The sequence below is a fragment of the Triticum dicoccoides genome, chromosome 2B, assembly GCF_002162155.2.
Source record: "Triticum dicoccoides isolate Atlit2015 ecotype Zavitan chromosome 2B, WEW_v2.0, whole genome shotgun sequence".
NCBI classification, from domain to species: domain Eukaryota; kingdom Viridiplantae; phylum Streptophyta; class Magnoliopsida; order Poales; family Poaceae; genus Triticum; species Triticum dicoccoides.
In genome coordinates this window covers 518159279-518171475 of record NC_041383.1, presented here as the reverse complement: position 1 = coordinate 518171475, position 12197 = coordinate 518159279, and the positions used below count along the sequence as shown (strand labels likewise).

The 12197-nt window shown below is 40.8% G+C and overlaps 1 long non-coding RNA gene across 2 annotated transcripts; it reads right to left on the bottom strand.

Annotated features, from left to right (window-relative positions):
* Positions 1-2193: 2193 nt before the first annotated feature.
* LOC119364581 lies at positions 2194-5391 on the bottom strand. Of its 2 annotated transcripts, none has more exons than XR_005174988.1 (5): positions 4930-5391; positions 4620-4791; positions 4187-4291; positions 3202-3321; positions 2194-2469 (listed from the first exon to the last, which is right to left on the bottom strand). It is a non-coding gene; the product is annotated as an uncharacterized LOC119364581 (long non-coding RNA). The 2 variants fall into 2 exon arrangements; XR_005174989.1 differs by having other exon boundaries at positions 4187-4288.
* Positions 5392-12197: the final 6806 nt, after the last annotated feature.

Here is a 12197-nt window from a genome sequence, read left to right as displayed (position 1 = left end):
GATTTTAAAACCACAAGTGCGAACATGCAAAGTAGCAATGAAGACCAAACACGGGATATTGGGGACATCTTCAAGGAGTGTGGCAAGTTAAAGAGGAGCTGCATCGAACCTGTAAAATGAGCTTTGGTAAGTAACACCCTTTCAATTACTTTCGTTTAGCCTCATGTTCTTCAATGTGTATATGTTGTAGTTTCTGTTTCTCTTAAGCCTCGTGTTCTTCAATGTGTAATAAGAAGAGTCTTAATCATCCTAATGATTTTGTTTTTATCTCGATGTAGGAAGTGGGTGTTCTCACCTTGTAGTCTGTTTTTATATATTTTTTCTTTTTTAATTCAATTCTTCGAGTTCTATTTATCTGGCTTCTAATAAATGGATCTGGGTTGCTCTGAGTATTGATCTAAAAAAGAAGTAACTTCATGTCAGGATGCAGTTCCTACGAGGAGGGAAGTGTGGTCAACCTCGAGATCATGTTTCCAAAATGAGGCTGGATTACACACAAGGTGCCAGTTCCCTAATGATGCTGGATTAGACACAAGGTGCAAATTCCTAGATGATGCTGGATTACACATAAGCTAGGTGGAGTCATCAGCTGTTCGTGTCCTCGTGGCTCTAGTAAAGGCTGAAAGAAAGCGAGCAGCAACCCTTGAGAATGTAGCTGAGTTCCTCAAGAAGCGAAAAGAGCAATCAGATGCTCTCTTCACCCAAGCCAAAGAAGGGATGGAAGAAGCCAGAAATAAGCTAGCCGAGGCAGAGCAGGCTAGGCGTCTCCTGCTATCTAAAACTGTTGTCAATACAAAATTTCCTTCATAATAGCTAGGTTCAAATGTTTATCCAGTCAGCATGCGTGTTGTGATGTCCGTGCATCTACTGATGTGGCACAAAATATTTTTTTCATGTCATGTAATAACAGCAATTACTTTCCAAACAATAACAGACGAAGCATTGGACATGGTATAGTTCACGCGCAAACCCGAGATTCCAAGTTCAACTTCCACATCAAACTCATGTTCACAGATATCTGCACATTCATACATAATGTCCACAACCATGATTCACTTCAAAGCCAAAAAAATGTGAGGAGAGTTATAAACAAAAGAAAAACCTCTACTAGTTCCTGCTACCAGTGCGAGCACAACAAGTCAAGACCATGCGTAAATTAATTGCATTTTAGTCATTTTTTGTGTTCTAAAATGCCGGCTGGCTCGTGGAATGACGTGTTGCCGGCACACGCGCGGATTCAATTAAGGAAGGCGGGGCAGTCTGAAGATGGTTGCACGCGGCGAGGAGGCATGCTCAACCGGGCCTGCAGCGAGTGGGGCCCTCTTGGCCGGCGCGCCGGTTCAATGCATGCACTATGAGAGGTCGCATCCGTGTCAGAGAATCACTCCCTCCAGTCGTTTTTTGTTTGGGTATATAACAAAATCTCGTTTTCCATTCACATTTTACAAGTAAAATTCATGGACGAACTTTGACCCAAAATACGATGGGGACTAGTAAACCATAATGAAAGTAGTAGTTTTTTTAATCAAAGAAGGGTTTCCCCCTTCTGATTTTCATTACTGAAAACCAGCATCTAAATCTAAATCAGAGTATTTGCCCTAGAACTACCAGGTTCAACATCTCGCAACATAAACCCATACAACCATACGCCAAGGAGGTACGTAGTACTATGAATTCCCACTACAAGAAATATGTCAACTTGCGACCATCACTATTGGTCACTGAATGGTCATTGTTTTTAATTTGCGACCTTTTTGTGACCAAAAACAGATGGTCAAAAGTTGGCCATCGTAAACTAAAATTAACGACCTTCTCGGTGATATGTAACAGGTGGTTGTTTCTACGACCAAATTTTTGGTCACTGGCTGCCTCCCCAGGCCATGTAGGATCTAGCGTGGCAAGCTGACGTGGATAAGATTCAGACCGGTCCAACTCGATGTCTATATGGGCCTATCCCATTAATTCAGCCCATTTAATATATTTTTCCTATGCTTTGATTAACTACATGGGTGTGGCCCAACAATTCAACCTTTTATTTTCCAGCATATAGCCTTTAAAAGTCTTTTTTTTGGATTAGAAGTCTCATTTTTTTGCAATCCATTTGTGGCCTCAGCCTTTTTAAATCCAATCCTAGCCCAATTCTTGTTTGGGCCTCGGCCATTTTACACTCCATTTACTTTTGGAGACTTGGCCTTTTTCATTAAGTTGGTCCAACTTGCCAACTTTTTACTTCTCAAGCTTTCACAGTACACAAAAAACAAATATTTCAAATGGAACAAAACTAAATTCTTGAAATGATATGCAAAATTAGCCTATTACAGTTTTACATAGTATTCATAGAAATAGATCTACTGACTACTACCGATTACAATATAACTAGCTACAGAGTACAACCAGAACAAGAGGTAGATTAATAGAAAACACCATGCTTCATCGTCCTCTTCTTCCAACTTCTAAAAATCAAATCACCTAGCATTGGAAGGATCACGCATTAGAAGCATAAAAAAATCAGACTAATAAATGAATGACATTTAGTATGAAAATCACGATAGCACTAGTATATTTTAACTTATATCTTACAACCATCAATATAGTTTGCTTATAAGAAAACATATGGCCTAATACTTATGTGCACCTAGATTACTAGACAAATTGCACAACCAATAGTTATGTGCGCTTGTAAGAAACCATCATTTGACACTTGCTACAGTTTCAATGTAAACCAACAGTTAAACCTGAGAAGACGTGAAGCTGAAACTTCCAGCGCAACATCCCAGTTCTGCATTTCTAACCTCTACTTACAACATTTAATGCTGGCAAGAACATATGGACACAGATATAGTTCCCAGTGATATTTACATGACCAATGTATTTATTACTACTAAGGTGCATACATATCTATTCAAGGACCGGGGCACACGAGATTTTGAAACATTTCAAACTTAAGAAATGATAACAAACAACAAATCATCAGGTTTCCAAGCTAAAGCAGGACATAAAGCAACTTCTGTTAGGCACCGAAATTCTAGAATACCAAGATATAGTAGATTTACTTTATTTATTTATTTGCTACTGAAAAACCAAATAGTTTATTGAGATAGGACAGTGGCATCAATACTAATCAAGTTACTCAACCATAAGGCATGTGAGTAGGATTGATGAATATGGCATGAAACACCAGCAATGTGAAACTGGACATACATGAAGAACACAAAACATAGGAAAATTCTTGATCCGGCCTCAAGGAACCAACATCGCTGCTTTCTCCCCTGGCCCAGCTCCTTGCTGTGGAGCATGGCCGAGACTCAGATGCGGAGCTCCCTGCACATGACATATTTTATCAATGCTTGCACCAACAACAGGAACTCGCATACCATAGAACTTGCGCGATGGTGTATCACCACCCCAAAGGAAGCAGTACAAAATTCTCAAAGAATGTTTCCAAAGGGATTAACCTCATAGCAACCTGAATAAACTACCACTGTAGTGGCACCACCATCCATTCAACCAAAAGGATATAACAAATACCAAGTCAGGCAGCACACGCAGATAACTATGTTTGTGCAAATCAGATCTTCTGCATAGAACAGTACATCCTATTCAAAAGAATACACAAGCCTCAAGCTATGTAACTACTGAAAGAAGAGGAAATGAATGCAATTCTATATAGACAAAAACACATGTAGCAATGTTATACATAGCAAAACTTTAGTATTTTGTGGTACAATGAAAGAGCAGTTCAGTTGAAGAATGTAGCTTGCCATTCTCAATTTTACTACTAAAAGATATAATGTAACAAATACTGGATACTTCACAGCAAGCAAATAGTGCAAATAATTCACTGGTCTATGGATATGATCATAGATTCACATGAGGAGTGCGTGGAATATAGTGCAAATAACAACGGAAATTTAAAGAAGCTCGCTTGTTAACGAAGGCCTACCAATCACTTCAACCTAACCTAAAAATAACAGTACATAGACTGTTCCATTACATAGTACTGCTATGTAATTGATATGCAAAAGAAGATACATCTCCCATGTTCAGCAATCAGGATCAACCATGAAGACTTCACTAATCCTACGTCAGTAAGCTTTTACTACTCCTATTGCTAGTGCTCTAAACAAACAGAGCAGTGCTATAGGAGTATAAAAGAGAACTAGGGGTAGGAGAGGGAGCCGCTCACCAGAGAGCTTGTTGTCGCCGACATACACAACCGCCGTCCCACCGGTCGCCTCAAGAAGCACCGCTGTGCCGGAGACACACACCATGTGCAAGAGCAAAGCACCTGCTGCATCCAAATCCAAATCAACAAGAACAAAAAATTAGGAATGGTTGCAACCATGCTTTTCAAGGCACACAATACAGCAGTTCAGATTGTTGTCATTGAGAGACACAGAGACCAGACAAAACAATGGACTATTTAACCCTGTAATAAAGAAGCAAAATCTCACAAGACAGTGAAGTCACTAGCAACAACAGTGGGTGCCATCAAGAAACGGAACCGGTCCTGGTCGACCCTAAAGAAAGAAAATCTAACGACCGACTACCCAAATACACAGGCAATGGCAATTGACTACAGCTAGCAATTTCAATAGAGCAAACAACGGGGAGCTCACCCTAGCCCTCTCCCTCAGCTTGGCAAAGGGCAACAAAGTTGAGAGAAAGCGGTGCAGCAGACATTCCGTCGAGCACCTGGGGCGTGCTCTGTTTGGTGCAGGACACCCGAACCGGCGCTGCGCTTGTCCCGGACCGGCGGCTGCAGGGTGCGGACCCGTTGTACTCGAAGATCTGCACGGGCGCGAGAGGAGCAGGCCGTCAGGCGGGCTGGGAAATCAATATCTTCCCCACCATGTTTGCATCAGTGGTTGTGGAGAGGCAGAACACCAGAGGTAGGTAGAAGAAGAAGAAGAAGGTGGGGGGTCTGACTTGCTACTGCACATCTTGCGGGCTCGACATGGCCATGGCCATGGGAGGAAGAGATGGTCCACCTAGGGTTCCAGCACCATCGAGGAGGTTGGACACGGCGGTCCTCCACGACGACTGGAGAGGAGAAGAGGCAGGGCTCCAGACGGCGGCTGCCTCGACCGCGGTGGCTCCTCCGCTCTCACCGGAGAGGAGACGAGCAGCGGCATCTAGGGCGAGGAAGATGGCCGGCGCATGAGCTGCCATCTCTGTCGCCGGATTGGGGATCGTCGGAAGTGTAGGTGGTGGACCTGTCGATCTGGACCGAGGAGAGGGAGGCTGCGCGCTGGATCTTGCCGGAGGGGAGGGAGGGAGGGAGGAGTAGAGCGTGGGGATCTTGGAGCAGGCTGGATTTTGTCGTGGGAGGGAGGGAGGAGAGCGAGGGAAGGGGTGGGTGGCCGTGAGGGGAGGGGAGGTGGGAGGGATCGGGGAGCGCTAGGGTTCGCTAGGGTGTGCGAGGGATGAGGGAGGAGTGCGGTGGCCTGTGGGTGGTTGGTCTAGGTGGGTTGAGAACGTGAGGAGGGAGCGCTGCCATTGGATCCTGGTGGATCGGACGGTGCTCAATCCATGATCTGCGTGACATGCCTGTGAACCAATCAAAACAGAGTACATGTGTGTGACGTCCATAACCATCTAAGTAGGTCGTAATCGGTAAAAAAAAATAAAGTGCAGATCTCTTTCGCTAAGAGAACTGACTCTTTTGGCGCCGTCTTGGTCGTCGGCGGTGAGGAGGGTCTTCGGATCCCGCATATGTGGATCATTTATCTTTAGGTTTTAGGGTCCTAGTAGCTTAGGTTTTTGGATCATTCGACGTCTTGACTTCGGAGGCGGGGGCGGCAATACTGAATAAAGAAGCTCTGGATTTTTATCTGGCAAGGCCGCCAGCAAGGACCTTGGCACGTACAAGAGCAGGGCATCGAGGAGGTGGTCGCGAGGGAGGAGTTCGTCGTCGTCACCTTCCCCGTGACCGAAGACCCGTCGTCATACCCGCCGTTTTGACAGCATTTTGAAAGAAATTCAAAAAAACAAAAAAAAACTTTCGCATTGTGGCATTATATCTGACCTAGTTTAGATGAAAAATAATAAACTTTATCTACAGTAAATGTCTTAAAAAGTGTTCTTAGAAATGAGCTATCATGTGTGGAGATCAATGGCTTTCAAGTCAAATGATCAATCTTATGGCCACATTCATAGCATAGTTTGTTCAAATGATTTCGTATTGTGCACGAGGGTGCATATTATAATGGCAAACAATGTTGCCTACGGAAGTTTTCAGTTTCTTTGGACGAAAAAATCATTTTTCATTTTCCTAGTGCCCAAAATGAGGTATTTCTGTGATGGACCTACCAAATAAATGTTGCAAAATTGGACCAAAACATTTTTCTAAAATATTAGGACATATTCAATTAACAATTTACCAAATGGTTGGGTGTCAAAAGTTTTAATCCACCTCTCATGAATTAGATAAATTTTCGCCGATTTAGTTGGAAGCGGGTCAAATTTGAACTACAGCTGCCTCATATTTTCCTCTTTATTTTTCGCAAAAATCATTTTTAGGTACAAAAGTATCTATTTAATCAGAGAAACATCAAAAGTTTTCCAAGATTCAACCACTAGCTAACAATGGTCATGCCCGCCATTTGACCGCATTTTGAAACGGGCATAAAAAATTCACAAAAAATAAAAAAATTGGAAAACCTTCGCATTATGTCATTATATGTGTCCAAGTTACCAGGAAAAATAATAAACTTGTAATACAATAATTATTTTTAAATAGTGTTCTTAGAAACGAGCTATCATGTGTGGAGATCAATGGCTTTCAAGTCAAATGATCAATCTTATGGCCACCTTCATAGCATAGTTTGTTCCAATGATTTCATGTTGTGCACAAGGGTGCATATTGGAATGGCAAACAATGTTGCCTAAGGAAGTTTTCATTTTCTTTGGACGAAAAAATATTTTCCATTTTCGGAGTGCCCAAAATGAGGTATTTTTGTGAAGGACCTACCAAATAATTGTTGCAAAATTGGACCAAAACATTTTTCTAAAACATTAGGATATATTTAATTAACAATTGACCAAATGGTTGGGTGTCAAAAGTTTTGATCCACCTCTCGTGAAAAAGACAAATTTGCCTCATAGTTTACTCTTTATTTTTTCCAAAAATCATTTACATAAGTATCTATTTCATTAGGGGAACAACAAAAGTTTTCCAAGATTCAATCACTAGCTAGAAATGGTCATGCCCGCCGTTTTGACCGCATTTTGAAACGAGCATGAAATTTTTTAAAAAAATGAAAAAATTGGGAAACCTTTGCATTGTGTCATTATATGAGGCCAAGTTCCCAGGAAAAATAATAAACTTATAATAAGGCAATTCTTTTAAAAAAGTGTTCTCAGAAATGAGCTATCACGTGTGGAGATCAATGGCTTTCAAGCCGAATGATCAATTTATGGCCACATTCATGGCATAGTTTATTCAAATGATCTCATAGTGTGCACAGGGGTGCATATTGGAATGGCAAACAATGTTGCCTAAGAAAGTTTTCATTTTTTGGATGAAAAAATCATTTTCCATTTTTCGAGCGCCCAAAATGAGTTTTTTTGTGAAGGACCTATCAAATAATTGTTGCAAAATTGTACCAAATCATTTTTAAAAAATAATAGGCCATATTTAATGCATAATTGAACAAATGGTTGGGTGTCAAAAGCTTTTATCCACCTCTGGTGAAAAAGACAAATTTCTGCTGATTTAGCAAGAAGCGGGTCAAATTTGAACTGCAGTTGCCTCATAGTTTGCTATTTACTTTTCTCAAAAATCATTTTTAAGTACAAAAGTGTCTATTTAATCAGAGAAACACCAAAAGTTTTCCAAGATTCAACCACTAGCTAAGAACGGTCATGCCCGCCATTTTGACCGCATTTTGAAACGGACATGAAAATTTCAAAAAAAAATTGGGAAACCTTCGCATTGTGTCATTATATGTGGCCAAGTTCACAGGAAAAACAATAAACTTGTTATACGACAACTATTTTAAAAAAGTGATCTCAGAGACGAGCTATCATGTGTGGAGATCAATGGCTTTCAAGCCAAATGGTCAACCTTAATTATGGCCACATTCATGGCCTTATTTGTTCAAATAATCTCATATTATGCACAAGGGTTCATATTGCAATGGGAAACAATGTTGCGTAAGGAAGTTTTCATTTTCTATGGACGAAAAAACATTTTTCACTTTTCGAGCGCCCAAAATGAGTTTTTTTGTGAAGAACCTACCAAATAATTGTTGCAAAATTGGACCAAATCAATTTTCTAAAATACCTGGCCATATTTAATGTACAATTGACCAAATGGTTGGGTGTAAAAAGTTTTTTATCCACCTCTCGTGAAAAAGACAAATTCCGTCATATTCATTTTCTATTTTTCGAGTTCCCAAAATTAGTTTTGTTGTCAAGAACCTAACAAATATTTGTTGTAAAAAATACTTCTCCATTTTTCAAGAATATTATACCACATTTTATGAACAAATTTGTGTACACTAGAAAGATTTTTTATAGATATTAAACAGTTTTTAGTTACATTATTAACATTTTTAATAAATATTTTGATGTCTAATATTTTGAACAGATGTCTACATTTTTTAAGACACATTGTACATATTGTTTTTATATGATTAAGTTTTTTCAACTACATGATTAACATATTTTCATATATTTCCAACAAAAAAACATCTTTTCATACATACATTTTGATGTCTATATTTTTATTTTTACACATTGTACATTTTTGTATACATATAAAACATTGTTGATATTGGTTAAAAAAATTAAATACATGATTAACATTTTTAGAAAAATTTAGATACATGATTAACATTGTTGATATTTTTATTTTCCCATATTCGTTGGGCCAAATATATGTTTTTTTAGTAATATGAGGGCATCCCACATTTCTTCCTCGATGGGCCAAGGCATACATGCACTACTAGGGAAAACCCTAGTAGTAGCCCGGGTTTAATGCCCACTAGTGCATAGTGCGTGCGACACGCGGTACTGCTAAGACACATAGCGGCAACACTTGTTATCTACTGCGCTGCTGCTAATCTAGCTAGTAGCAGTGTGTTTACTATCCATCGCTACTAGTATTCTTTTTTAGTGTATTTATACGCTGTTATACAAATTTTGGTACAATACCAATTATGAGGTTTATATCATTATGTCCATAACAGTGTGTCAAATGAAGGTGGATTAGGTTTAAGTGGAGGCAATATGTGGTGCATGTCAAAAGTATACTACTAATCCAAACTTGATCTTGTTTGGACTAGTAGTACTTTCAATGTGCACCACATGTTACCTCCACTTGAATCTAATGCGCCAGCACAAGCTATTTAATCATCATCATAGTCATTAGCACCAACAGTATTTATTTAATCACCACTAACACTAGCTCATAATAATCATCATAGTCATTACCACCAACACTAGCTATTTAATCATCATAGTCATAGTGTAGCACATCATCATCTTTAAACTCATTTCAAGCTAGCTAATCACTCCTGCTGCTCTCTCTCTTAGGTAAAATAACATAAAACATGTGTAGCTCTCCTCCTTCATCAAGTTGGAGCATGCAGATGAACCTGTCTCTTAATCGTGGGCTGCGCTTCTGCTTGCTACCCCCTAGTACTTGTTTGTGCTCCTCCATCATAGATTTGGTCCAGTCTTTCACTATTAAGAATTCATCGCTAATCCTGAATGCACTATAGTGATTTGTAGGATATCTTGGCCGTAAGCTAACAATACTCATGGTACCTTTAGTCTCGATCCCATAAGGCACAACATTCATCAGGAGTCCCTGTTGAAGAACATCATATGTTAACATACTTAGCAATGAAGTATAGCTTAAAAAATAATGTATGGAAAAGATGCACTGAGGACAAATAGTAAAAATCTTACCATCTTTCCTAAATAGATGTGACCATAGTTCATTACGAACACTATTAGTCGCACGTTTTCAGTACTAACATTTCTAAATCCAGGAAGAAAATTTGTCTTGATAGTATCAAGATCCGCAAGCCATGAAATATAATGACTTAGCTCCTCGCAGTTTAGTTCAGCCCCGGGACAGTAGTAGGTCCTGTCTACCAAGCGCTGGACATGTTTGCTTGAACGGAAATAAGCTGACAATAGAAATTAGTTGTCAACTATTTTTGAATAAACAATATCAAAGACATAAATATGGTTGAGAAACTCACATAATAGTATAACTGGAGGCGTCTGCACATCGACCCAGATGTCGGTGTTACCTTCAATATCATCTTCTGAATGAATATCAAAGGTGTTAACCATATGAGGCTCAAATGCATAAGTCTTGCATAGTGCTCGCCATGTTTTGCATCCAAAATAGGAGTAGTCGTCTGAATTGTATAATTTTGCGTGGAAAAATAACCATGCTCGGTCTTCAAGTAAACTTTCTTTACCTCCATAGTACGACTGAAACCTATCTTATCCAATACAAAAACTCTTGCATGGCAGGGGATACGCTAGTAGAATAGTAAAAAAATTATAAGTTGAAGCAAATAAAGCAGATGTCATGCTTAATTACGAAAAAAGACTTGTCGTTGTGACTTACTGTATCCACTTCGAAGTTCTTGTCCAGCTTGATGCTGAAGCGCCTATCATCATCTAGGAAGATTCCGTTGCACAGGCCGCGCTCGTCTTCACAGTATTTGCAAATACCGAAATCCTTTTCGTCGTCAGAAATTTCCTATGTTCATAGTTAAAACATTAATTGAAAATCGATCAAAGACAACTACCAGGATACTCAATGCACAAATCCGTGGCACTCGATATTTCCTACATATTCTAGCACAAGTCATGCCAAAATTCACGGAAAAATCTGGCATATCCTTTGCTAAAATAGGACATATCGAGTGCCTAAAATCTGTCGGAACGGATATGAATCAACACTCCGGCAAAAAATAGGCCACTCGGAGGTGTAACCTACAAACATGACTGGCCACTTGGGCAAGCACATATCCTATTTGAGCAACACAAGATATACATTTCAAAATATCTTATAGGACTCAAATTAGCATGCATTCAATAAGAAAAAGTAAATCATCTCATGCGTCCGTACATCCTCAAATATTATCACTAATACATCCCGAATAGTATCATACATATAACATCACTAATACAACTAAAACCGTAGCACACGACGGGTATCGGCGCGGGCGGTGGACACCCACAGAGAAGGAACCATCATGGGATCATAGCTCCAGTGAGATCCCTGGAGAACCTGCCAGGTATTGGAGAACCTATGCTCCAACGCACACAAGTAGCGACGGACGTGCGCTTCCTCCTCACTGACATGGTGACGCACCACCTCCGTGGGGTCCTCGAGCCTCTGGACCACCACTGGCCCACGCGACCGCCACCAAAGAAGGTTCGGGTCAACGACAGGCTGGATCCTCACCATCCTGCACCCCCGGTAGGTAGCGCCTCCCAGTACTACCCCGGCGGAGCCCAGTCCCGGACATGGCCCATCTGGTCAAGCAGGTGTCATCCTCCGCCGACAAGACGACGAGGATGCGGGATAGGCATCCTCCACGTCGATGCGGGAAAATTTCTTTAACTAAAAAAATAGCAACAAGTTCTTACTAACTAGTTCTATTAATTCAACCAGTTCTTACTAAAAATAAACTTACTATAACTAATAATAAACTAGTACCTAATTAGTACCTAGTTCTTACTAACTAATTAGTACCTAGGAACTACTGCCCTAATTACCATATAAGTATCCATTTTTTAACTAGGGTTCGTACTTCTTAATTAAATAGGGTTAATACTAATTGTAATTAACTAACTAGAACTAAAAATAGCCTAGGGTTCATACTAACTAGCACTAAATAGCTAGGGTTCATACTAACAGAGAGCAGAGAAGAGGGAAGGGGAGAGTGCTTACAAAGGGCGGGGAGAGAGATGGGGTCGGGGGAGACGGTGGCACCGAGGCGCGGCGAGGCGGGGTCGGGGGAGACGGCGGCAAGGCGTGTCAAGGGAGACGGCGGCGAAGAGCGAGGGCAGGGGCTCCGGCAAGGTCGAGGTCGAGGAGGAGGAGGCACAGGCGCGCGACGACGTTGAGGGGCAGACTCTGGCAGAGAGCGAGGGCAGGGCCTCTGGCGAGGGCGAGGGCAGGGGCTCCGGCGGAGGCGGCGAGGGGGAGAAGAGAGAGT